This window comes from Neopsephotus bourkii, unplaced genomic scaffold (genome assembly GCF_033783945.1).
Source record: "Neopsephotus bourkii isolate Nb327-2 ecotype Australia unplaced genomic scaffold, CSIRO-AGI_Nbou_v1 NB_233, whole genome shotgun sequence".
Lineage (NCBI taxonomy): Eukaryota > Metazoa > Chordata > Aves > Psittaciformes > Psittacidae > Neopsephotus > Neopsephotus bourkii.
Genome location: NW_026900743.1, coordinates 1,139,553 through 1,164,805, shown reverse-complemented (window position 1 = coordinate 1,164,805; position 25,253 = coordinate 1,139,553). Strand labels below are relative to the sequence as shown.

General features: G+C 38.4%; 1 long non-coding RNA gene across 1 annotated transcript; it reads right to left on the bottom strand.

The window, feature by feature from the left end:
• Window positions 1-318: 318 nt before the first annotated feature.
• Window positions 319-13,357, bottom strand: LOC133207621 (uncharacterized). The gene is made up of 3 exons (XR_009724094.1): window positions 12,676-13,357; window positions 7,556-7,675; window positions 319-1,484 (listed from the first exon to the last, which is right to left on the bottom strand). It is a non-coding gene; the product is annotated as an uncharacterized LOC133207621 (long non-coding RNA).
• Window positions 13,358-25,253: the final 11,896 nt, after the last annotated feature.

Here is a 25,253-nt window from a genome sequence, read left to right as displayed (position 1 = left end):
TGGAAACTTAAATTTTAAAATAAAGTTCAAAACAGTAGAAACAAAGGCTTGCACAGGCAGGAGTTACACAATGGATTCAGATAGTCCAAATCTTGTTTTTCAATGAAACACTGAAGTTTTCAACTCATCCTTAATGGGAATGAATACTGTGGAAACATGTCAGCAAGAAGTAGTGAGTTATTCTGCCTTTTGTACCACACCATGTCTGGTTTTTATATACGTATTCGCCAATGGAAAGATTGGAACCAGGGCATGAGTACCAGAACCACTAATCTGTTGTCATTCGTTTATTTTTATTTTAACAAATAAAAAGGCCAGATGAGTATTTTGGACCACCATAGCAAACAATACATTTTGTAGTCCTTTGTCTCTTCAGAAGAGAGGCAATTAAAAAGAGAAAGTGAATCATGTGAGTGTGGGGATGGCACATCAAAATATAAAATAAGCTATAAAAATGATGTCCCTCTAGTCTAATCATCTATTTGTCTTAAGGTTGGTCATAAGCACACACTTCATATATAACCTGTAAAGGTCTTTGTTACAGGAAAACATTTCAATTCTCCACTCTTCAAAGCAATCTGTTAAGGCCTATCTTTTTAGCCTACCCAAGCACTGCAAGGGGTTATAAGGATGTATGAATTGTACTTCATAGCAGCAGGACTGAGCTTTTAAAAGCAATGGGGTTTGACAAGCTGCAAAGGTGGCCTTAACAGTAGCTGTGCAAAGCGCTACCATGCGCTAGATTATTTAGAATTTATTATTTTGAGCAGGTTCCAGGTGTATGTGTCCTGCTTCAGAATGGAGCTGCAAGCTGTGTCTAAGTTGAGTGACATTAGCTATTGCTTGTGAGCTAAAGAGGATTCTGAGCTAGGAAATGGCAGTCTTAAGGTGTAGTATGTTGTCAAGGCCATCCAGGGTTTGAACTTGTTCGGTGTCACTTTGGTGTGCTGCGGAGTTGAAAGGCAGAACAGCATCTGCTGTTACATGAAGGAGCTTTAGTTTGCCCATAAATCTTAAACGAATACCAATTTTAGTCCTTGGAGCAGCAGAATCCTTTTGAACTTCTGTTGGATACAGGGATTGCAGGGATCAATCAGACTACTGCAGGCAGGATGTGTTCATTCAGTAGCAGCAGCTTTGGCACGAAAAGAGGATTGTTAGAGCCTATTTTCCCTTTAGCAGCAGGAGTAAGTACTGTAAAGAAACAGGACTCAGTGAGATTGCATGATGCATAAACAGTGTGTAATCCTCTGAATGTGCAGGGAATTATATACGAATGAGGAGCAAGAACAAAAATCCAGTTGTCATTGTTGCACATGCCTGGTGTTGAATATCCAAGTTTGAATTGTCTGTCAGGGATGCCTTTGTCTGCAGAAGGGAACCCTGGTACCATATAGCACTTTCTAGTTCCTCCTTTGGGATTTCATCAGAGAAGTCCAGAAGGCAAATGGAGCTGTATTCAGTGGTTTCAGCTCCACAGGTTTCTATTTTGTAAATCGGATAAAATGCCTTCCTTTTAACATTAACAGAATCGTCTCAGGGAAAAAGTATTTATTGAATAGGTTTCTGTAAGCAATCACGGAATAAAACCTTTGGCTAGAAGGGCAAGAGAATGGAAACAAAAATCTGATATGCACTTTCCTGGAAGCTACAGTATCGAATATCAAATGGTGTGCAATCAGAAAATGGTAAGCAATCAGATCTATTGCAGAGACCTGATTATAACAATATTCTCTTTTTGCCCTCCTTCCATAGGGGTGATGGTATATTCACAAAGAAAACAAACAGGTTTTGTAAAATATCAAGGATCATATGCATAATTTTTTTTCTAGATTTTTTTTTGTTCTTATTTTCATGGAGGTGCTTTTGGCAAAATAATCAAAGGCTATAATAAAGGGATTAAAAGATGTCTGCATACTAGCATGCATGCATACACATACATGCATGCATCCTACCTTGGGTTGCAAATTTCCATTAATTATTTTGAGGAAATAAATTAAACATAGAAACAGAAACTGAAAGATCAGTAGCAGAAGGGTTTTGACAAACATAATACCTGCAGCTGCATTTCTGTTCCTATGAGAGATTTGATTTGACATCTGCTCATGTTAGCATTTGGAAGAGAATAAGGCTTGGCATATGCTACTATGTATTTTCCTCCTACCGAGGACAGAAGAGGCAGGCACCCTGCTATACCTTTTAAGTTGTTCCCTTATTGCACAAGTCAAAAGAGAAATACTTAAACATACTTCAGAGGTTAATTTAGAACAATTAGTTTCTCACTTTAAAGACACAGTTGTTTCCTATTTTTTGAAATCTATAAAAATACAAATTGCAGGAGACCAGTAAACCTGTCTAATTTCCTTAAAAAAAAAACAAAACACAAAAACAAACCAAACCAAAAAGTGTCCAGTGCCTAGGAAAGTACATCATATCTCTGTGCCTTTTCTTTCTCAGGAAATCAGAGATGGAACTACCTCAGCTACATGTTAAAACATAAACTTCAACATGCAATAATTGTTGAAAATCAAAGTTTTATTCCAGTTATTATCCCTCAATGTATAAGATGCTGATGGCCTCAACTGCAGAAGCTGTTTAGGTTATACAGACATATTAAGTGGATGGCAATGACATTGTCTAGCAGCAAGCAGCAGAGCAAGACTCAGCAGCTGAGGCTGGACAGACTCGATCAGAAAATGGGGTGTGCTTTTCTAACAGCAAGGGGCAGGTTTTTGTCAGCCATGCAGAGCTATGCAGAGGTCCCCATCACTGAGCTCCAAACCATGCCTGCTTATCTCTTGAAATAATGCTTTCTAGCTCAGCAAGAGATTTTAGAGCTTAGTACACGATTGATGTAGGGATTCCTGTGGTCTTTGTTACAGGTCAGATGAGCTTATATAACTGTCATGTCTTGTCCTTCGCCCCACGAATCTTTTTATCGGCTAAACACAGGGTTTAGTATATACATCCAACAAAGATTTCCTCACATTCTCCTTTCTGCAATTCAAAGTTGTACTCCAGTGTATCAGTATTTGGTCATGTGAAACAGGAATGTATGTCACCTGGCTTTTAAGCAGCAACAAATGCAGCACATGAGAAGATGGCATGCTTTCCATTGGTAGTTAAACTTAGCTGTGAAAAGTTGTGTTAAACCTCAGTCAATGTAAAACAAGCTACTGTATTACAGTGGCTAAGTAGTCTGAACCACTTTATCAGGGCAGCCACAGTTCATCAGTACTCACCTGGATGAGTGACTCCAGATTTGCTGCGGCCTTATTCTGCCTGCAGAATTCTTAGACAAAAATTCTCACTCTGAGTGCAGGAACCAATTCATGTGTTTTGGGGAAAGAAGAGCATAATGTTTTGGAATATATTATGAGTTCTTTCCTACAAAAGAGTATACTGAGTTTGAATTATGTAATACACTATTATTTTCATTATATAAAAAATACGCTTTATCCAGCACAACAGTGACACTATAAAGAACAATAAGCTGCGTATAAATAAAATTGAGGAATCTGATTTTAAAGCTGTTTGAAAATTCCCATGTGGACTGCAAGGAACTTCGGATCTGCATAATTTGATTTTTGAGCATTTAGTGTAATTTGACCAGTCGAAGAATGCCAGCATGGAATATATGAGGAAAGAATGCAAAAAATTTCAGAGAGTTGACCACTCAAATCACCTGAGATAATGACTAGAGGATTGTAACAGACCAAGCAAGGAACAGTCAAATGCTCATGGAAATGTGCAGAATATTTTGCAAAAGTCTGGGTGCCTCCACAAATGAGAAGAAAGAGGCAACAGTAATTGACTATATGTCAGGCATTTAACATGCGGAGTCATGGAGCTAAGCATTTCTGTAATGAGCTCAGCTGTCACTAGTGATGGAAAACACTGTGTAGACAGAGAGAGGAAAATATTTAGAGGTGTAACAGTCCTGTTACCATACTAAGTACTCAAGCTTACTCATGCTCAGGCTTGAAGACTCAGATATTAGAATTTATTTTTCTACTGTGGTGGTTTAAAACCTGTCGGCAAGTCAGCCACGCAGTCTACTTCCCAACCCCCTCTTTTTTCCCTTCCCTTCCCTTCCCTTCCCTTCCCTTCCCTTCCCTTCCCTTCCCTTCCCTTCCCTTCCCTTCCCTTCCCTTCCCTTCCCTTCCCTTCCCTTCCCTTCCCTTTCCCTTCCCTTCCCTTCCCTTCCCTTCCCTTCCCTTCCCTTCCCTCCCTTCCCTTCCCTTCCCTTCCCTTCCCTTCCCTTCCCTCCCCTTCCCTTCCCCCCCCCCCCCCGACTCCTGGAGAAACCGCTATAGACTCCTGGATTTGTCATTGTCATGGTTTAAAACCAGCCAGACAGCTTGTGCACTCACTCCCCCCCTTCTTTTCCTCCCCCTACTCCCAGAGGGATGTAGAGGAGAATCGAAAAGAATGCAACTCCCACGGGTTGAGATAAGAACAGTTTAGTAACTAAGGTATAACACAAATCACTACTGCTACCACCAATAATAGTAATGATAAAGGAAATAACAAGGGAAGAGAATACGATACCACCCGCCAAAATGAGCCCGACCAAGCAGTGAGTGCCCCTCCAGGTAACTCTCAGTTACATCCTGGGCATGACGTGCTGTGGTATGGAATACCTCTTTGGTCAGTTTGGGTCAGGTGTCCTGTTTCTGCTTCCTTCCAGCCTCCCCGCTCCCTGGCAGAGCATGAGACTCACAAAGTCCTTGGTCAGGGTAAAACATTGGTGTTATCAGTGCTGCTCCCAGGCCGAAAGTCAAAACCACAGAGCTGCACCAGCTACTAAGAAGGAGAAAAAAATGACTGCTACTGCTGAACCCAGGATATCTACAAAGATTTAATCTGTTTTCACTGAGACCAGGCATTTATCATTAATATTGTTTGACCTAGGAAATTATCTGCACTCTTAAGTTTCCCTCTCTGGTTGGACACTAGTTTTGCCACTTTTACTCCATTCAGAATCACCAGTAACTTGTGTTTTCCAGCTCTTAATGTGACAGGTAACAAGGACAATGGAAAGCACTCAGTGACAGATGCAACCTTGTTGCATCTGGAGGTGCAAACGTGTTTTCAGTTTAGCATGCTAAAGGGCATCAGTTCAGAGCCTTAGGTGGTTTGGAGCATATGTTGCTGCTGAAAATGAGAAATAAAGTGTATTTTGAAGACAGTTGTCCAGGCATGTGTGTGTGGAGCATTTAACTCTCTGAACACTGGGAAGAAATGTCTAGACTGAGTCAAACTAATGAAATGCCTCTGATGGTAAAAATAAGCCTGCTAGAAGTCCTCTTGTGAGCAAAATGAATTAGTGCTCTTGTACACTGCTACAGCACTTAATGTTTTCTGTTACAGTTTCCTTAGAAGAAAATTGCCCTTGATACCACAATGATATTTCAACAATTTTTTATACCCAGATCCCTATTATTAAGCATTTTTTCTTTATTAATAGTTGATGCCTCTGTTTAAGGCTTCAATTCGAAAATATCTTTCAAATCTACTTTATTAGATTTTGAGTAAATGTTCCCCAAATCTCTTTAGCATTTTGTTAAAAATGAATGTCATATATCTTTTGATAAAACCTACAGAGTTAACTGCCTAATAAAATACTACATGACTAAAATGATTATTAATATTTTAGCATTATGCTGAAGTATGAGTGTTCTCCCAGCAAAGGTATGAATCACTGGTTTTTCATTTCTTTAATTCTTTATTAATTGGTACTTGAGGCAATAAACCATAGCATATAACTTTGGCTTCAGATAAGGTTTAATGAGTGCCTGACCTTTGCTTGGATAATTCTGTCAGTGAACCGATTCAAGATAACCCTTTGAAGCTTGAATTCCTGTATTGAATGCTACTTGCTTTTCACTGTCCTTGATTTAAATGGACAGTACTGAAAGTTGGCTTTTTATCTGAAAAAAAAAAGGCTTCCATAAGAAAGCTTTCTTTTAAATGACTCATTTAATGGAAATTTAATTTTGTGTGTCTCTTTAATTATTCTGCAATATAACAGAAGTCTGGTTATAGCTGAAACCAAGGACCACCTATCCTAACTGAGTTATACAGCCTACTAAGCTATAATAATCAGCATGATGGCCCTTCCACCTAAATGTACATCATGCATATGGATTTGCAGTAAAAATCCAGCAGAGTAAGTCCTAATTCTTTTAGTGTCCCACAGAGTACACCTGGAGAAATCAGAAAGTTACTGCATAAATGAAATTGTATATTAAGTGGGGGACCTGAAGAGGTTTGATACCTTTCAGGTAATTCTTAAAAAATTCAGATAGTCAGTCTCAAAACTTGTCTTAAGTCTCTTGAGAACAGGCTCCCCCAAGGGGATCTCCAGTACTTTCTAGTTGTGGCTGGATTTGAAATAGCATGAGAGCAGTCACTCATGCTTTAAATTGGGATTTATGTTTTCTATTGCTCTCTGAATCCCAATGTGCAGTTAGGCATGAGGAAATGTGAAAATGTCCCACCTCATTCTGACTCTAAAAATATTTAATGATTTTAGACACTGCTGAAAGATGTAGACAGTGTATTCTGTACCTTAAGATATCTTTTTTTCTGGGGGAGTTTCTGACTACCATACCTAGTGGTAGTATCAAAGTATCAAAACATTTGTTGCTGGAAGAAAGTAGAACCTGATTTTTATATTAAAAAAAAAAAAAAAAAAGCAGCCCACATAAAAAGCACACAAATCTGTTAGCAGAAATAGCCCTCTTATTTGACACTAAACATACACGAGGAAGTCTAGATTAAATACTTTCTCTGATCTTTGGCAAGTATGTAAGTTAAGGCCAGACACATCTTACAAGAGTACCTTACACAGTGGCTAGCATGACCAGTGTGTACATTATATTCTCTATTGAAAAACTGTTTCTGTGAATATAAAATAAGTAATATTTATTGAAGCAGGGTTTGGAACTTGAATCTGATGCTTTTGAGCCATTTTAACCCTCAACAATGAATAGCTAATGATTGAGTGCAAAATATAACAGCTTCACTTCAAAATGCCTTTGTTTTAGCAGTGTTTAAAATACATTCAAGGGTTCAACTCCAGTTTTTAATCAGAAAACCTGAAACTAACTGTCAGGGATACACAGACAGGGGAGACTTTATCCCTGTCCTTTTATGAAGGGAGATAATTAACACATTTTAAAAAATAGTAGCACATCTGTATAGTATCAGATCAGGTCAGTAAATCTAGCTTGAAAATCATATTATTTCCATTTGTTGGATTCTAAACAACTTTTGGGTTTTGTTTTGTTTTGGTTTTGTTTGTTTGTTTGCTTTGCTTTTTAAAAATTCTACACTTAGTACCATTTGTTGCAAATAATTCACATTCCTGGGCATTCACAAGTAGTTTAATGAATTACAATTGCATTCTTCAATAAAATGCTGAAAAGAAAATAGCTAGTCCTAGTTACATGCTTAAATAAACGTGTTTCAATGCTTTGATAAAAGTTTTGCCCTAGGCATTGGTCTTATCATTTGCATACGTTGATTCAAAAAATTTGAGAATTTTTACCTGCAAAATCTGCCAGTTTCCCAGTGGAATCACACTCAGTTCTGTATGGAGATTTGGACTCATTTTTCACACTGAACGTGCCATTTGCAAAGGCAAGACATCAGGGCTAACAGAAACAACCTAGAAAGGGGAAATAGATCTAGCTGCTTACAGCTAACAGCATAAAACTGTGGAAACAAGCTGCCTCACTATGGTTAAGAGACTCCACTCCAGTGAACAGAATTAATTAAGTTCGTTTCCACGCAGGACTGCCCTTGGTCCACAGAGAGTCAAAGGGCAGTTGAAAAGTATAATTACTTGTGTTAAAGAGAAAATGGCAATGGGAGTTAGCCCAGCCTCACAATGTGATTTAAGAGAACAGCATGCCTTCGTTGTATTTTTAGTTTGATGTGGGTGAATTACAATGCAGGGGGAAAAAAGCTCTATGTGAAACAGTACTTACCAGATATAAATGGAAACACTCATTCAAATTCTTCATTCAAAGTATTAACGAAGGAGAAAAAAGAAAAAAAAGCTAGCCGCTCCTATAATATGTCCAGCAGAAGGAATGAATGGCATTAATTACAGTTTGCTTGAGATTGACATGAGAATAAAAAACAACTGCCAAATAAGGACTACTAATTTTCAACCTTCTTAGAAAATATTAGCTGTTGTGTCCACTCATTCCTTTTGATCCAGTATGCACTAAACATTTGTCCATTTCCACCTACTCTGACCTGCACCATTCACCAGAGTGTCACAGGCATTTTAACAGCCTAACTTGGACTATAGACACTGTACCTCTCCAGGCCTTTTCCAAAGCTTATATAGGAACATATACTTTTTTGTTGACACCTGCCAGGTGATTGGCAAGTTTCTGTGACACCTATTTTTTAATTTTTTCTCTACTTACAATGGTATTTGGAATAATTTAGTACAATTTTGGATTGCATTTTTCCCTTAACCAACTGCTATAAATATAGTGAGAGTCAGTTCTGAAAATTTTCCAATATGGGGACAGTAAACAAGAGCCATATTATTTTCTCCTGGACACTGAGGTTTCTCTGTTACTTTCACCTTTTTTTTTGTATAGTATATCTGAATATTTTTAATGGAATAATATCCAATTGCAATTTAAGCCTCCTCAAAGGATATTGGTCAGCTTGAAAATACAGGCAGAGTTGCTGAAGGAATCATGTGTTTTTTTAGTTGTGTTAGCACTGTCTCTGCTTCTGTTAACATCAGCAAGTTGTCCCGTAGAAACAAGCATTTTAACAGCTGTCCCAAACATTTAACTGGATCTCTGTTAGCTTGTTACTCTTGTTTCTTTTGTTTATGACCTACAAAGACACTCAAAATTCAAATTCAGGACCTTTTATTTCAGAATAAGTCTCACCTAAATTACTTCCTCTATTAATTTTATAAAATACTGTGTAATTACATCAGGAACTCCCTGAAGTACCTTCTTTCCTTCCCTACTCTTCCATGAGATGTTTTAGATTCAATGATGATGATGTTGCTCAATGAAAATGTGCTGGCAAAGCTAATTGATAGTATAAAATAAGAAATCAGCTAAAAGACCAAGGCCATCAGGATTATACGCAAAACCGAATTCCAGTTCGTTGAGCCACAGATGTTAAAAGTAAAAAATATACACACAAAAAAGGTCAAGATGTAATTTCAGGACTAAGTAAAAAAAAAAAAAAGAAACTCAGTATTACTTTGAGTAGAAGTTGCTGTGCTAGCTGACTTGGACTGAACTTCTTGTGCTATTTCAGTTGTAAATGGTTCAACATGAAAGCTAAAACTGTGGAAGCAATGTTAATTGCTGAATCAGCTGTGTAGTGAAAAATCAGAGAGCTCAGAGCAGCCTTCAAAAAACTCACAGTGGTTTCAAAAATATTGAAAGGAGGAGATAGAGAAATAAATGAAACATGAAACTTGCACTTCAAAATGCACAGATGCATAAGAAAAAGGGTAGCAACAACATAATGATATGTAATTATGTGACAATATTCATAAGACTAGAGCAGTATAAAACAAAATTGATGAGACAACTCACATACATAAAATACAGCTATTCTGTTTATTTGGACTAGGTCCTCTGTAGAGAGAAGGGAAGGAAGGAATTTGAAAGGATTTGTATGATTGGAAAAGACAGGGTTGTTTGTCCAGTTCCTCATACAGTACTAGATAAAGGTAAAGTGCTTGTGTGATTTAGCATATCTGGATAGCAGATGCTAAGAAATATGATTAGAACTTCCCATGTGTAGGAAAGACTTACAGGCTTCAATGACAGCATTGCAGTTTAATAGGCTTCGGCATTTGATCTTGTTTCATCAGGAGTGGCAAAGGGCAGTTCAGCAATACTGGAAATAAGCAGAGGAAAACTTCCTGCACTTCAGACCAGGTTTTAGTTCTTTGCAGTGAACCTGGTTATGTTTATAATAACAGCAGTGAAGGAGAAACTGCTATATACTCCTGAATTTGTCATTGTCATGGTTTAAAAAACCAGTCAGGTAGCTCGTTCACTCACTCCCCCCCTTCTTTCCCTCCCCCTACTCCCGGAGGGATGGAGAGGAGAATCAAAAAGAATGTAACTCCCACAGATTGAGATAAGAACAGTTTAGTAACTAAGGTATAACACAAATCACTGCTGCTACCACCAATAATAGTAATGATAAAGGAAATAACAAGGGAAGAGAATACAACACCCCATCACCAGGTGACCGATAACTCGCCCCCACCGAGCCCGACCAAGCACTGACCGATACCTAGTCTAACCCTAGAGTCCCTAGCCCTTCTGGGTAACTCCCAGTTACATCCAGGGCATGACGTGCTGTGGTATGGAATACCTCTTTGGTCAGTTTGGGTCAGGTGTTCTGTCTCTGCTTCCTACCGGCTTTCCCTCCTCCCTGGCAGAGCATTAGGCTCAGAAAGTCCTTGGCCAGACCAAACATTTGAGCAGTAACTAAAGATATCAGTGCTATCGGCACCGTTCCGAGGCCGAAAGTCAAAACCGCGGCACTGCACCAGCTACCAAGAAGAAAAAAATAACTGCTACTGCTGAACCCAGGAGAGTCATACCTACCAGATTTGTCATTTAGGAACACAGTTAATAATGGTGCCTGATAATATCAGCAGCGAAAGATCTGGAGGAATCTCCAGACAAATAAAATATATTTTATGGGCCAGATAATCCTCTACAGGAGCCTATTTTCATTGTCTGTCCAGAGAAGCCATGGATAGCTGGAGTTCTGATTCTGATGGCTCAAGACAGATGACATTAGTCTCACTCATACTGAATAAATGTAGTATTAACATAGAGCTTTCTACAGTGCATGAAAGCTACATATTAAAGAAAAAAACCCTCTCCATTTAGAAATGTTAGGTAACCCATAGCACGCATTTTCTTAGTGTGAAATTCTATATACTGCTTAACCACTCTGTTTCAGTTCCTCAGTTTAGGACATGTTCTGGCAGCATGTGCCCATGTGAAAAGTCCTGTTGTTCTGACTTGCTGCTGGGAAAATCTATTATTCAGACCTGGTTGGAAGAAGTTGGGTTGAGCCCTTGCCAGTGTCAAGACAAGGTAGACCTGTCTGTTCCTAGCAGGAACAGGCTTTCAGCATGGTTATGCGAACTATGATTTTCTCATGTATCTTCACTGCCCTTTTAATATCAGTGGAAGTGATGACTTCCACCACCATGACGACCTTCTTAGGAGGGTTCACATTGCCACCTGACATGCTTAGGGAGCTACTTTCCCAGGGCTCTACACATAGCAAATGGAAAAAGCTTTCAGAAATATATTCAGAGCAGATGCAGTTTAAGGGCTCAAGTTTCCTCCTAGAGGCTATAGAGAAATCACAGAGAGAGTAGCTTTCTAGTTTAGGCCCAAAAGTATTCATTTTCAAGAAGCAGAGACAACACAGTCATATTCTAACCTGGTATCTAAACTATGTGAATTCTCCCATAGAATTGTCATAATCTATTTTATATTTTGAAGTCTGTAGAAATGTTAACAGGCAGCTAATCATCAACAATACAACTAATTTGAATTTAATAAGTTACAAAGCCAAAAAGACAACTGAAATTCATTTCTAGTAGTCAGAAACATCATACATTTCAGTCCACTAAGGTGAGTCCTCTGTTGCCATCTTAGTACAATGTATTACCAGGTAAGTATTGAGAGCATAGCTGTAGGAGTGAGGAATATCAGCATATACAGATGGATACCAAAAGTGGCTAAACTGCATCTTGTAGTTTAGTTTCATCTGGAAGGAATATAGTTCCCACGGAATCAGGTAAGGTATTTGGAATCCTTCAAAAGCTCATATTAGGTTCAAATGCCAACGGTGCAGGGTTAAAAAGCACCTCCTGCCTGTCAGGCCTCCAGACAACCTTCTTTTATTAGCCCCAGTTTTCTCTCTCAGTGTTTTTGTATCTGGCAGGTCATTCATTCTGTCCCACAGAGGTAGGGTATTAATATGATTTGCTGTTCTCCACAAGATGCAGCACATTTAATCCATGTGACAGCCATTTTGTAGAATGAGCAGATGTATTTATTAATCACTTGCTATGAGTTTCTAAGTTTTATTACCTCCACTTTGGGATCAATATTCTTAATTGTTCCTTGCTGTGGCTGCTGCATGTGATAATATGTTAGTAACTTCAGACTAGAAAAGAAATACTGATGTAACATCTACGATTTCTTAAATTATGAATGAACAAATTTTTTAGGGTTGGAATCCTGGAGAGAAATAGATACACAAAGAAAGGTAGTTTATGTTCATCTTTTCAGTTTGATTATCTAGCTATGTCAAGATGAGTTTTGCTATAGATTTCTAGTTTCTCCTTTGATAGTAGCAGTATCACCTATTTCCATCTGAGAGTTTCTTCAGGATCAAGTCTGTTGTGGGAAATGGCACAATATTTCTGTATTATCACTATCTGAACAAGATGCCTTTTCAACCTAGTTCCTAATCTTAAAGATACCAGGAACCACAGATCCATTTTACATCTCAAACCCCCTAAACGCTTATATCATGTATATGAAGTTCAGAACTGAAACTTTACAGTTTGCGATAAGAGACATTTTGCCTAGAAGGTGTGTCAGCTCAGTGCAAGTTTTCACATACCTGATTTGTCTTTGTCTCAGAAAATGGTTCAGATTCATCTTCCTGGAGGCTGATGAGCTATTCACTGCTATTTCCATCAGGATTTCAGACTATATCCTGAAATGTCTGTTGAAAAAAAAAATATAATCCCTGGTGATTACAACTCATTTTCTGAAATTGGGTCGTTCTGTCTTCCCATGCCTTGGGATAACCAATTAAAAGAAGGAAAGCTAAAGAACCAGAAGAAATGCCCCAAACTCTGAGATCTTCAGCCTCTCATCAGTCTTCAGGAGCATCAATTTAATTTTTCATGGTAAAAACTTAGTGTCTTGGGACCCTTCATAATAGACTTGACACAGTTTATAAAATCAACAGCTCTAGCTGCTTACTGTATATTTAACGATATGGTGATTGTCACCAGAAGACCCTACAACAGCTGTAGAAAAAGACATTACGATCAAAAAAGATCACATATTTACCACAAAAATTATGGCAGAATGTAACTGAGTTTCATAATTTAGTCCTAGATGTCTTAAAGTATTATGATGGAAATATGTTTGAATCTGATGAAAATATTTTCAAAGAAGGGTGTTCTTTTGTTGAAGTTCATACAAAGATTGGAAATTGCTTTTCAAAACATCATTTTAGTAAAAAGTGATAAATATTATTTTGCACACAATCTAACAATGTACTGTTTTAACCATTTCCTAGTTTAGCATTTCAAGATGATGGCGTCCTAGCTTGTATTTAATATTAAATTATTTTTGTTGTTACAGTATAGTAATATAAAAGGGAATATGAGAACTGCAATGCTTTTGTTTGATGAAATGGAAGGTTTGTACCAACAACTATAGCATTCAAGCAAGGGTGGTAAAAGAACTAGTTTGAAAGAGGTTTTATCTTAATTATCTTGAAAATTGTGTATATTAATTTCCACTAGATCTCGGAAAAGCAGAACTCCAGAAGACTAAGAGAGGTTTGAGATGGTGCCAGTATACAAAGGAATTTGGATAAGCACACAGCAGTTGGTCTGACATGAGTTGTAGCAAAATAATGGACAAGGTGGCAAGGGATTCAGTTTTTAAAGGACTAAAGTATAGATATATATTAATGTAAGTCAACATGATGTCTAGTACTCATATTTAGAAGCTAAAATGGGGATGGACACATGTATTGTAGGGAGGTATTAGGAAGAAGCATGAATGCTGGAAGTAATTGTGTATAATATAATTGTGTATAATTGTGCATGCAAAGGTTATGTGTACCTGCATTGTCAAACTGGACTTTACTGGGCCAGTAATTTGCAAGTGCAATTAACTTCAGGCTCAGTTTAGCTAATTTAAATATCTAAGTAGCAATTGTGTATTTGTACCAGATCCCTTGACATCTAAATTGGGATGCAAATAATTGTAGAAGAAAAAAATCTGCCTGTGATTTACAAAAATCAAAGCTGTAGAAAATCAATACCCTCCAACAAACCATATGTCCCTTATCTTTAGATAATGATGATAAAACTTTCCTCACAAATGTTTTGCTGTATCCATATACATTTTCCTATATCTTGCACTGTCAATCTGAAAGTAATTCTCTTGCGCCCTCTGAAAGGTAAGCTGTTTTTCAAACATAGCTTACCTTACGCATCAACAAACTTCAAGCATTTTTGTCTGTATCAGTTTGTCAACATTTGAAGCTATTTAACTGGGCTGCATATATAATTGGTTAGGTACAGAAAATACTAACCACAATCATTAGCTTAATTCCTTATTCTAAATTGTTCTTAGCTAATAACAAGATGAAAGGCAGAGAAAAATCTCCCCAAAACCAACAAAATAAAACTAGAGACAAAAGCCCAGAGAGGATCTCTGAGTTTTTGCCACTAACCCATAACCTCAAATTCTGTTTGCATAATATTCTTAGGGTCATGTTTGTCAGTTATTTGATAGAGGATCCATGTGACAGAAGAATGAGGTTTAGAAAAATAATTCTGTCTGGAGTTTGATACTTAAAAATACTTAATGATCTGCATTTGCCATACAGGACATTATTTAATCCTTTTCCCCTCTTTTTCAACACCTTGAGAATTCTCACAGCAAACACTGACCAAAGAGTACCTCAACTTAGTTAGCTCGGAAACTCATAGAACATGAGAATGATGATTTATATGAATCATAGAATCATAGAATAGTTAGGGTTGGAAAGGACCTTAAGATCATCAAGTTCCAACCCCCCTGCCATGGGCAGGGACACCTTGCTCTAAACCATATTACCCAAGGCCTCGTCCAACCTGGCCTTGAACACTGCCACGGATGGAGCATTCACAACCTCCCTGGGCAACCCATTCCAGTGCCTCACTACCCTAACAGGAAAGAACTTCGTCCTTATATCCAATGTAAAATTCCCCTGTTTAAGTTTTAACCCATTACCCCTTGTCCTACCATTACAGTCCCTGATGAAGAGTCCATCCCCAGCATCCCTATAGGCCCCCTTCAGATACTGGAAGGCTGCTATGAGGTCTCCACGCAGCCTTCTCTCCTCCAGGCTGAACAACCCCAACTTTCTCATCTGATCTTCATATGGGAGGTGCTCCAGTGCCCTGATCATTCTTGTGGCCCTCCTCTGCACTTGTTCCAACATATCCATGTCCTTTTTATGTTGAGGACACCAGAACTCTACACAATACTCCAAGTGAGGTCTCACAAGAGCAGAATAAAGGGGCAGGATCACCTCTTCGACCTGCTGGTCTCGCTCCTTTTGATGCAGCCCAGGATACAGTTGGCTTTCTGGGCTGCAAGCGCACACTGCTGGCTCATGTTCATTTTCTCATTGACCAGCACCACCAAGTCCTTCTCTGCAGGGCTGCTCTGAATCACTTCTCTGCCCAACCTGTAGCTGTGTCTGGGATTGCTCCGACCCAGGTGTAGGACCTTGCACTTGTCATGGTTAAACTTCATGAGGTTGGCATCATCCCACCTCACAAGCGTGCCAAGGCCCCTCTGGATGGCATTCCTTCCCTCCAGCATATCAACCAAACCACACAGCTTGGTGTCATCAGCAGTCTTGCTGAGGGTGCACTCAATCCCACTGTCCATGTCAGCGACAAAGATGTTAAACAAGACCGCTCCCAACACAGATCCCTGAGGGACACCACTCGTTACTGGCCTCTAGCCGGACATTGAGCCATTGGCCACAGCTCTTTGTGTGGGGCCATCCAGCCAGTTCTTTATCCACCGATTGGTCCATTCATCAAATTGATGTCTCTCCAATTTAGAGAGAAGGATGTCGTGTGGGACAGTGTCGAACACTTTACACAAATCCAGGTAGATGACATCAACTGCTTTACCACTGTCCACCAGTTCCATAGCCCCATCATAGAAGGCCACCAAATTGGTCAGGCAGGATTTCCCCTTAGTGAAGGCATGCTGGCTGTCACCAAGCATCTTGTTGTTTTTCATATGCCTTAGCATGCCTTCCAGGAGAATCTGCTCGAAGATTATGCCAGGCACAGAGGTGAGACTGACTGGTCTGTAATTCCCCGGGTCACCCATTTTCCCCTTCTTGAAAATGTGGGTTATATTTCCGTTTTTCCAGTCATCAGGAACTTCACCTGACTGCCATGATTTTTTAAATATGATGGTCAGCGGCTTAGAAACTTCATTCGCCAGCTGCTTCAGGACCCATGGATGGATTTCATCAGGACCCATGGACTTGTGCACGTTCAGATTTTTAAGATGGTCTCGAACCAATTCCTCTCCTACAGTGGGCCCAAGGTCTTCATTCTCACAGTCCCTGCGTCTGCCTTCCAAGACTTGAGTGGTGCAGTCAGAGCCTTTGCTAGAGAAGTCCGAGGCAAAGAAGTCATTCAGAACCTCAGCCTTCTCCAAATCCTGTGTAGCTAGTTCACCCGAGAGGTTCCTGAGGGGGCCTACGTTCTCCCTAATCTGTTTTTTATTTGCTATGTACCTGTAGAATTCCTTCCTGTTATCCTTAATATCCCTAGCCAAGTTTAATTCTAACTGGGCCTTAGCTTTCCTAACCTGGTCCCTAGCTTCCTGGACAACATCCCTGTACTCTTCCCAGGCCGCCTGTCCTTGCTTCCACTTTCTATAAAGCTCTTTTTTCATTTGAATTTTCCTCAGGAGCTCCTTATCCATTCAAGGAGGTCTCCTGGCCCTCCTGCTGCACTTCCTTCTAGTTGGGATGAAATGAGAACAAGGGCCTGTGAGCGTGAGGCTTTTCCTATCTGCCTATAGAGTGCTTCATCCGCAGATTCCTCTTGATCAGGTGGTCTATAACGTATGCCCACAGTAATGTCTCCCATCGATGTTTTCCCTTTAACCCTGGCCCACAAGCTCTCTGTTAACTGCTCAGTTAATAGGGTTTTTGAATGAGTTTTGTTACAGTACAATGTATTAAAGGTGTAATTGTATTTATTGTATTCATATTTAGGTAGGGTAGGAATAACATATTTGTCAAGATTTGGATGTGGATGTGATTCATTTCTCCCCATGGCCCCCTAAAATTAATAAAAAATTATACAGTTATAGGAAACATGAATTAGATGAATTAAAAAATACCTAACAAAAAGAAAGATCTAGAAACATCTATGGTAGTGCCAATAGATAAAGGAAATCTCCTCCTCCCTTCTTGCCCCCTTTCCTTTGTTCCTTTTACCAGTAGTTTCTATGACTTCTTTCCTTGTCCATCCGTTTAATTTTACAACGTCTTGTGTGGCTGCAATTTTGAGCAATAAGGACATTTTTTCAGTAGTTTTTGTTTAATTGTTTTGGGGGTTTGGGGTATTTGAGGTTTGGTATTTTTTAATGGCATTTAAAAGGCATTTAAAAACAAGTGACCAGGAGATGCAAAAAAATCCTCTCCTTAGTTCTGGTAACTTGTTTCTGTGCAAATCATTAAGAAAGTTCCTTTGCAAACATTTTTGTAGGCTAAGTTCAGAGGGGTTAAACCAAATCAAGATAAAAGTGATTTAATTTTTAAGTACATGTAATTAACTAACAATTAGTGAACTATGCATTCAGGATCAATACCAGCAATTCAACAGATAAATCACAACACTAGACACTTACTAAATGCTATACCCAAACATTCCTGAACAGCTTTCTATGGTTCATCCTAGAAAACTGTAATTGCATCCATCTCACCCGACCTCCTCAGGTTGAATGCACCTCACCCCAGAAGAAATGTGAATCACAAGCACCACCCTTCCAAGCTGCACACTCCTCCTGTGGGAAGTTTTACGTGCAACTATGCTGCTCCCCTCAACTGATAACACAAAGTAGGTTCATACTTGCACAACCATGCAGGTCCTTGGGCATTGCTCCACATACTGTCATCCACCCCACGGGTTGCTCATAGCCTCTAACAGGGAAGCTCCTCTGGCCAGCCTTGTGAGTGGTAGTGTTACCCTGGAACAATTTGTGGCAATGGCAAGCTTGGCATTAACTGCTGCTTTTTCCACTGAAAAGTTTCTGTGCACTGCTATAAATACTTGCACTTCTTTTGTACTTCTTTCAAGCTGATTCCTCTGTTAAAAAAAACTCTTTTCAGTTCCAAGGTTTAATCTGGCTGGTGGCCATCTTCCTCTTCAACTTGATAAGTTTTGGACAAACACCCTTTTAGACAGTTTTGGGTTGTTCCATCCAGATGTACAGTGCACACTCAGGTTCCTATCCCAGAGGCTGTGGCTGTCCAGGCCCTTGGAAGAAGGAAGAAAAAGAAACTAACTGGGAAAATGTTCAAAGATCAGCAAAGCTGGTTACGAGTCTAGAGAACAAGTCTTATGAGGAACATCTGAGGGAACTGGGGTTGTTTAATCTGGAGAAAAGGAGGTTGAGGAGACCTTATTACTCTCTACAGCTATCTGAGATTTGTAGCAAGGTGGGTGTCAGTCTCTTTTCCCAAATAATAAGTGATAGGATGAGAGGAAATGTCCCCAAGTTACACTTAGGGAGGTTTAGATTGGCTATTAGGAAAAATTCATTCACTAAAATGGTTATAAAGTGGTATTGATTCTGAGTTGGAGTTAATCTTCCTTATAGAAGCCCTTATAGTTCTGTTTTGTATTGTAGCTAGAAAGGTGTTGATAACATACGTTTTGGCTATTGCTGAGCAGTGCTTACACAACATCAAGACTGTCTTTCCAAGATTCCCTTTTCACCAGAAGGCTGGAGGTGGGCAAGATCTTGGGAGGGGACATAGTCAGGACAGCTGACAAAATCTGCCAACAGGATATTCCATACCATATGTCATCTGCTCAGCAATAAAAGCTAAGAGAAAAAAGAAGAAGGGGTGGCATTTGTTATTATGTTTGTCCTCCATAGCAACCACTACATGTACTGAAGCCCTGCTTCCTGGGAAATGGCTGAGCATTGCCTGCTGATGGGAAGTAGAGAGTAAATCTTTTGTTTGCTTTGCTTCCATGCATAGACTTTGTTTTTTATTAAAATGCCTTTATCTTGACCCACAAGAATTTTCCATCTTATTTTCTCCCTCCCTGTCCTACTGAGGAGAAGAGTCATAGACTGGCTTGGTGGACCAGCCAAGGTCAATGTACCACAGAAGCACTGGAACGGGCTGCCCAGGGAATGGTTGCATCACTATTCCTGGTATTTTAAAAATGTATAAAAGAAGTGATGCTTAGGGACATAGTTTCGTGGAGGACTTGGCAGTGTTAGGTTTACAATTGGACTTGGTGACCTTAAGGATCTTTTCCAACCTAAATGATTCTAAAATATATGAGAAATGCTTCCAAGAAGTGCCAAGGTGATACTGCAGGACTTGCTGCTTTCCATATCCACTTACTGCTTTTCAGTGCCATTTCTCCAACCTTAAAATTTCATTGCCAGCTGTTGCTTTGAATCTACCTATTTTTTCCATTGACCGTCCTAATTGAGTGAGTTATTGTAATTACCCTCCACCAGAATCTCCAAATAAAACTACCAAGATAAAAATGTTAGGATCTTAGTTTTGATCATTCATTGTCTTTGGTTTTGTAGTTTGCTGACAGTCCAGCAAAACAAGGCATCTCTTGACTAAATTGATGTTACTGTGGAAACCAGCTACCCTAGCAAATTTTTTCACAAAAAGATCACCCCTGTTACTGTTCCCTAGCTTTGAAGAAATATTGAAAGATGTGTTACTATAGTCATGATTTGGTTATCACAGTAAGTAGTTGGGTTTAGTACTTAAAGGAAAAATGAATGAAGAATTAAAAGTATAAGAATACACTGTACACCTGAACCCAGAATTAATTTTAACTGTGCACATTCCCTTAGAACAGATGGAGATAATGATCTTTATCTCACTTTGTTGCAGGTGGAACTAAAGCTTTGAGGCAACAAGACTAGGTTGTGGATGGCTAGGCTCAATGATTAAGAGTCAAGTGTGGGGAACAGAGATAGTGACTATGGTCAGGGAAAGCCAAAAACAAGAATTAAAGTTACACCTGGTGCAGAATGAAGGATTTGAAAAACGATGGGGCTGAAGAATGAACAAAACTGATGGGTGGAAGAGAAATATGGTCAGATGTTGTTCAAAACTTCTAAGGAAACTGTGTTCATCTTGGAGAGTATCCAAACAAGGAAGAGATTTTTTTCAATCCTAGATAGAAATGGTTTCTTTTGGCCTACTGAAATTGAAAATAAAATTCAAAGAAACACAAATTTTAAAGTAAATAGTATCCCATAGGAATGAAATATTTTTGGAGCACTTGATGGATAAGCAAAGTGAAGGTTGGAGTAAATATATAAACAATTGGTGGAGATAATGTTATTCTTTTATCTAGGGAAAGCCCAAAGTTTAGTAAGGAATCTAAACTCATTTTTTTTTCCCATTTGAAGGCATTTGAAACTACATAGCCAGAGTACAGTATGGTACTATATATCCTGAGGGAACTGAAATGGCTTCTTGCTGATGAAGGTATTACCATTTTCTCTAAGTAAACATGAGAACACAGGAAGCTACACAAGCTCACAAAACCACTATTTTCCCATTTGATAAAAAAGGTTTGCTCACCTCAAACACTATTCCAGTTTCCTGAACTATTTATGCATTGAGTCAGAAGGAAACAGATTGTGAGTGGTAACTGACAAGTTTAGCACATGGGTCATGCCAACATGTGACCTAGAAAAAGGCTGCAAGCCAGAAAGATTGTTCTTTGGTGCTTGCTTGTTGCTAAATTGGCCATTAATGAGGGTGACACGAGTGGCAAATAGTGACTTCGTTTAGAACAGCTATTTATTTGATCCTTTGGAAACCAGACCATTCCTTTTTTATAAAAAATAGTAATTTTAAATAAAAAATATTCTTTGAAGTGGAAAACCTGGGATTTCTGGAATAGAACATGTCATGTAAAAATACTGGACAAGTTTATTTTTACGATTTTCAGTTATGATCTTGGCTAGACATTTTCAGGTTTTGTTTTGTTTTTTTGTTGTTGTTGTTTTGTTTGTTTGTTTGTTTTCTCAAAAATCATAGAATCATAGAATGGTTTGGGTTGGAAGAGATCTTAAAGATCATCTAATTCCAGTCCTCTGCCACAGGCAGGGGCACTTTCCACTAGACAGGATTGCTCAAGCCCCATCCAACCAGGTCTTATGAATCCATATGGATTCATATGAAGCATTCCCTACAGTGGTTGCAGTAGCAAAGGGAAGGATTTGGTTTCCTGCAACCATTGCTGGATAAGGATGGATGTAAAGACAAGGGTGCTTGCCCCAGGAAATTAAGTGCGTGGGAATGAATGGGAATTGGAAAGGTGAAGGTAAGTTTTTGAACACATAGAGGAAGAGTTACATACCTCGTTTAAAGAGAATATTCTGTGTAGATAGAAAAAAGAATTTAAAAAAGTGATTAGGTATTCAACAGACAGTTGATATTCAACAAGTGTATCAAATTAATTCCTCTCCATCAATGATATCTGGGCTAGCTGTTTTCAGGACACCTTTTTTATATTTGCATTTAATACTGATAAAGATGGGCCCTTTTTTGGCTATAGGCACACTGACAAGCAATTCCATTAATTTACTTCAGTGATGTTAAGTATAATTGCATTTAACATGTGACATAAAATGCAGAAAAAATCACAAAGTATTCTAAGAATATGGGAACTTCAGAGAGAAAATAATATTTCATAGTTTCTCTTTATCCCAGTCTCTTATAGAAGTAACCCTGATTCTATCCCTAAATTAAAAAATGTGAGAATATTGTACAACAGGTTTTGTTCATGGTTATCTTTAGGAAGAAAATTTTTAAAGAATATTTTATTAAAAATTTTTTAATGATATTTTTAGATTTAGATTTTAGATATTTATATATTATAGAAATGATAGAAGATTGTCTGTTGATTGTAAACCCAGTAACTGTGGCTTAAAGGATTTTGGAATGGCCCTGGTATATGTGCAGTAGCTGAAATTTGCACATGCAAATGAGCTGCATTCTTAATTTTTTAATTAGCTGTTGATTTAGAAGCTGCTGACCGAGATATTCCCTGATTCAGTCTACTTTGACATTTACTAACTCATTACACTAAGGAAGACACTGACGCAAAATGACAAAGAAGTTTCTTAAGGCCTAGATGAAATAAAACTTTGGTTCTTAGGACAACTTTAACACATTAACAAATGCCTTGTTTATGACAACAGCAAATGCAGTTTAAACTCTCTTAAACAAGATTTTTTATTTTAAAAGAGGTTATTACCTGAATTTGTAATTCTTTCTGTTCTCTGTTTATCAGTTTGTTTTGTAAACATCTTGAGGTAGGTGGGTTGACATCTGCTGTAACACACAAAAGACATAAACCAGTGGGTTTTGTGTTGTTTTGTTGGGGTTTTTAATAATATTATCATATTTTATAAGGACTAGTTTAAAAAAAAGCATCATTACAGAGCATAACTGATCTAAGTGTCTTGATGGGCAACATGGAAGTTTAAACCTTTGGCAAAAAAAGCTTTGCAGTTTGACCAGAATAATGTGAGGCAGACAGGCTTCTGTATGAACATTTCACTTGTGACCTGTGTCCTTAAAAGAAAATGTTATTGGTTTAGAATCTAATCTTTAATCCAAATTTTGAGTAAAATGCTGTTTTGAGTTGAATCACTGTGTAGTAAACCATAAAGAAGCGATAAGCATCTGCTGGTGGAAAATGAACAACTGAACCATAAGAAGCTGTTTCCCTGTGTGCGTGTCTCACTGAATGTGTGGCTGGATGTGTGACTTTTAACTTTCCACTAGATTTTCTTTTATTACATTTTAGCTAGTTTTATTATATTTTAGCTAGAGTTAGATCTTTCTGCAGCTGAGAACTTTTGATCGATCTGCAATTTTAAGTTTCTAATCTGAAAATTACTAAAAGGGGTAGGCTCCATTTGCCTATGGTACACCTCAGCAAATCCCTATATTGACAGTTTATCACTGAATAGGGGTGCACCAAACTGCTGATCTTGTAGGAAGAATCTGCTAATAGTCAGCTACCTTTGTCAGGACATGTCATCTAATCTTTTCAACTTCATACCAGTCTCTTAAATCTAAACAAAAATTCAATGTTTATTTCTTGCTTTTTACTACTTAGATTATTTTAAAGATTATACAAGGGTACCATGTCCAATATCTTACAGTTCGAGTGCTTGCATGCATAAAAACCTGTTGAGTTTATTTCCAAAAGATGCCAGAGAAAAACTTTCTCAAGTATCTCCACCACCCATATCAAAATAGCTTTCAGGTCTAAAAGATCATACATGCATATAGCTCGTTTTCAACCAGTTTAGTATTCCTATGTAGTTCAGATACTGTTTCCTTCAGCTCCATTTCTTCAGCATTTCAACAGCAGCTGGAAAAGCTGCCAAAGCAAATAGTCTCTATTGCTCTCCTTTACAGATACTTTTTTTTTGTTGTTTTTGCTGAGCAATGGCAAAGAGTCAGCAGTATTGCACAGCCTTCTTTTAAAACAGCCTTGCTGGCACTTCATTTTCTCCCCATGAATAAAAAAAATCTCGTATTATGCACTGACCTCCTCCTTTTGCTCTTCTAATTAGCTCTACATAAATATTAGTTTTTCTCTTGACCTCTCAGGTGTGTACCATTTCAGTGCTTAAGGCTCCCTGAGACAGCAAGCGAGCTGGGGTTCTGCTGTGGAATGACACTTAGGCACTGTCTCCTCATGTTTCCTCTCCATCACAAACACTTTCAGCATCTGTGAAACTTGTATTTTTCGAAAATAAATAGAACTACAGTGTCACAACAGACTGCAGGTGTTGTATATGGTAAAGATTAGCATCTTAGGAGGGTCTGGGAACATCAGTTTTCCCATCAAGACAAATAGAAATCCTTTGGAAGACATTCTATACTGTGATTTTGTCAAGACTATGGTGCCTGATAACACAACATGGAATTTGTCCCTTCCTCGGAAGCAATGTGGGTGGGTTAGGCAATGCACAAATTATTTGTCATTTTTGTTGAGCTCTTTGAAATGTTGACACAGAAATCCTTCCTTAACTGAAGAACAAGGGAACAGACACTAATTAGACCCTGATGTAAGCCAAAAAAATACGAAAAAAAAAAATCAAACCCCCAAAAACTCCCAAGCCCAAACCCCCCAAAAACCAAATGGTTGCAGGGCTCTTTGTATAGGTTTGAAACCTAATATGACACAAGTCTCAAGGTCATGATGAGGGGAAAACAGAGAAACAGATCACTGCATCAGCAATAAGAAAAATTTTGAATTAACTGTCTATATAACCTGTTTGCTTTGCAACTGTTTATAAACTTACAAAACCCCCCCATTTATTTAAATATAAATATATGTTTGGAGCAGTCCTCTGGGTTTGTTTATCACACCTTAGCTATTATCAATGCTCTCCCTTCGCTTCCCTTTCCCTCTCTTCCCCTCCCCTTTTCCATTACCCCTTTTCCCTTCTCTCTGTTCCCTAATTATAATATAGAATATATAAATAATACATTTTTCATTATTACATTATTATAAAATTGTCATACTACCAAGGCACAATGTATCTTTCTCTTTTTGGTAATTTACACTGATGCACTGTGGGAAACACTATTATTTTGATTTGGTCACAGTTCCTATCTGTGAGACACAGGTGTGATCAGCTGCAGCAATGTGAGACAATGATGAATGGGACCTTTAGCTTTATTTACATTTCAAGAAACAGCAGAAGAGATTAAACGAGATGGAAACTAGATATGTGGCATAGAGCTTGTCTTTCAGGAAGCAAGAACACCAATCCCACATACAGACACTTGGTTCAAGAACCCTAAGAGGATTCTAGAGAATACAAAGCAACTCAACTCATAGTTTAGCCGTAAGGCAATAGGTGAATTTGATGTTCAAGATGGGGGAACATAAGGTTTGTGCTGTAAAACACGTCACAGGTGTCTCAATAATCTCATTTCACTATTTACACTTATGTTCAAGGGCTTGATTTCCTCTTCAATGAAGAATGGTTTTCCCTAAAGATTTACAGGTAAACAGAACAGTTTTTTAGAGGACAAATAATTGGAAGTTAGTTACAATACAGCACCTTAATCACACTTACACAGACATCTCCTGGATGGGCTTAAGTCCACAG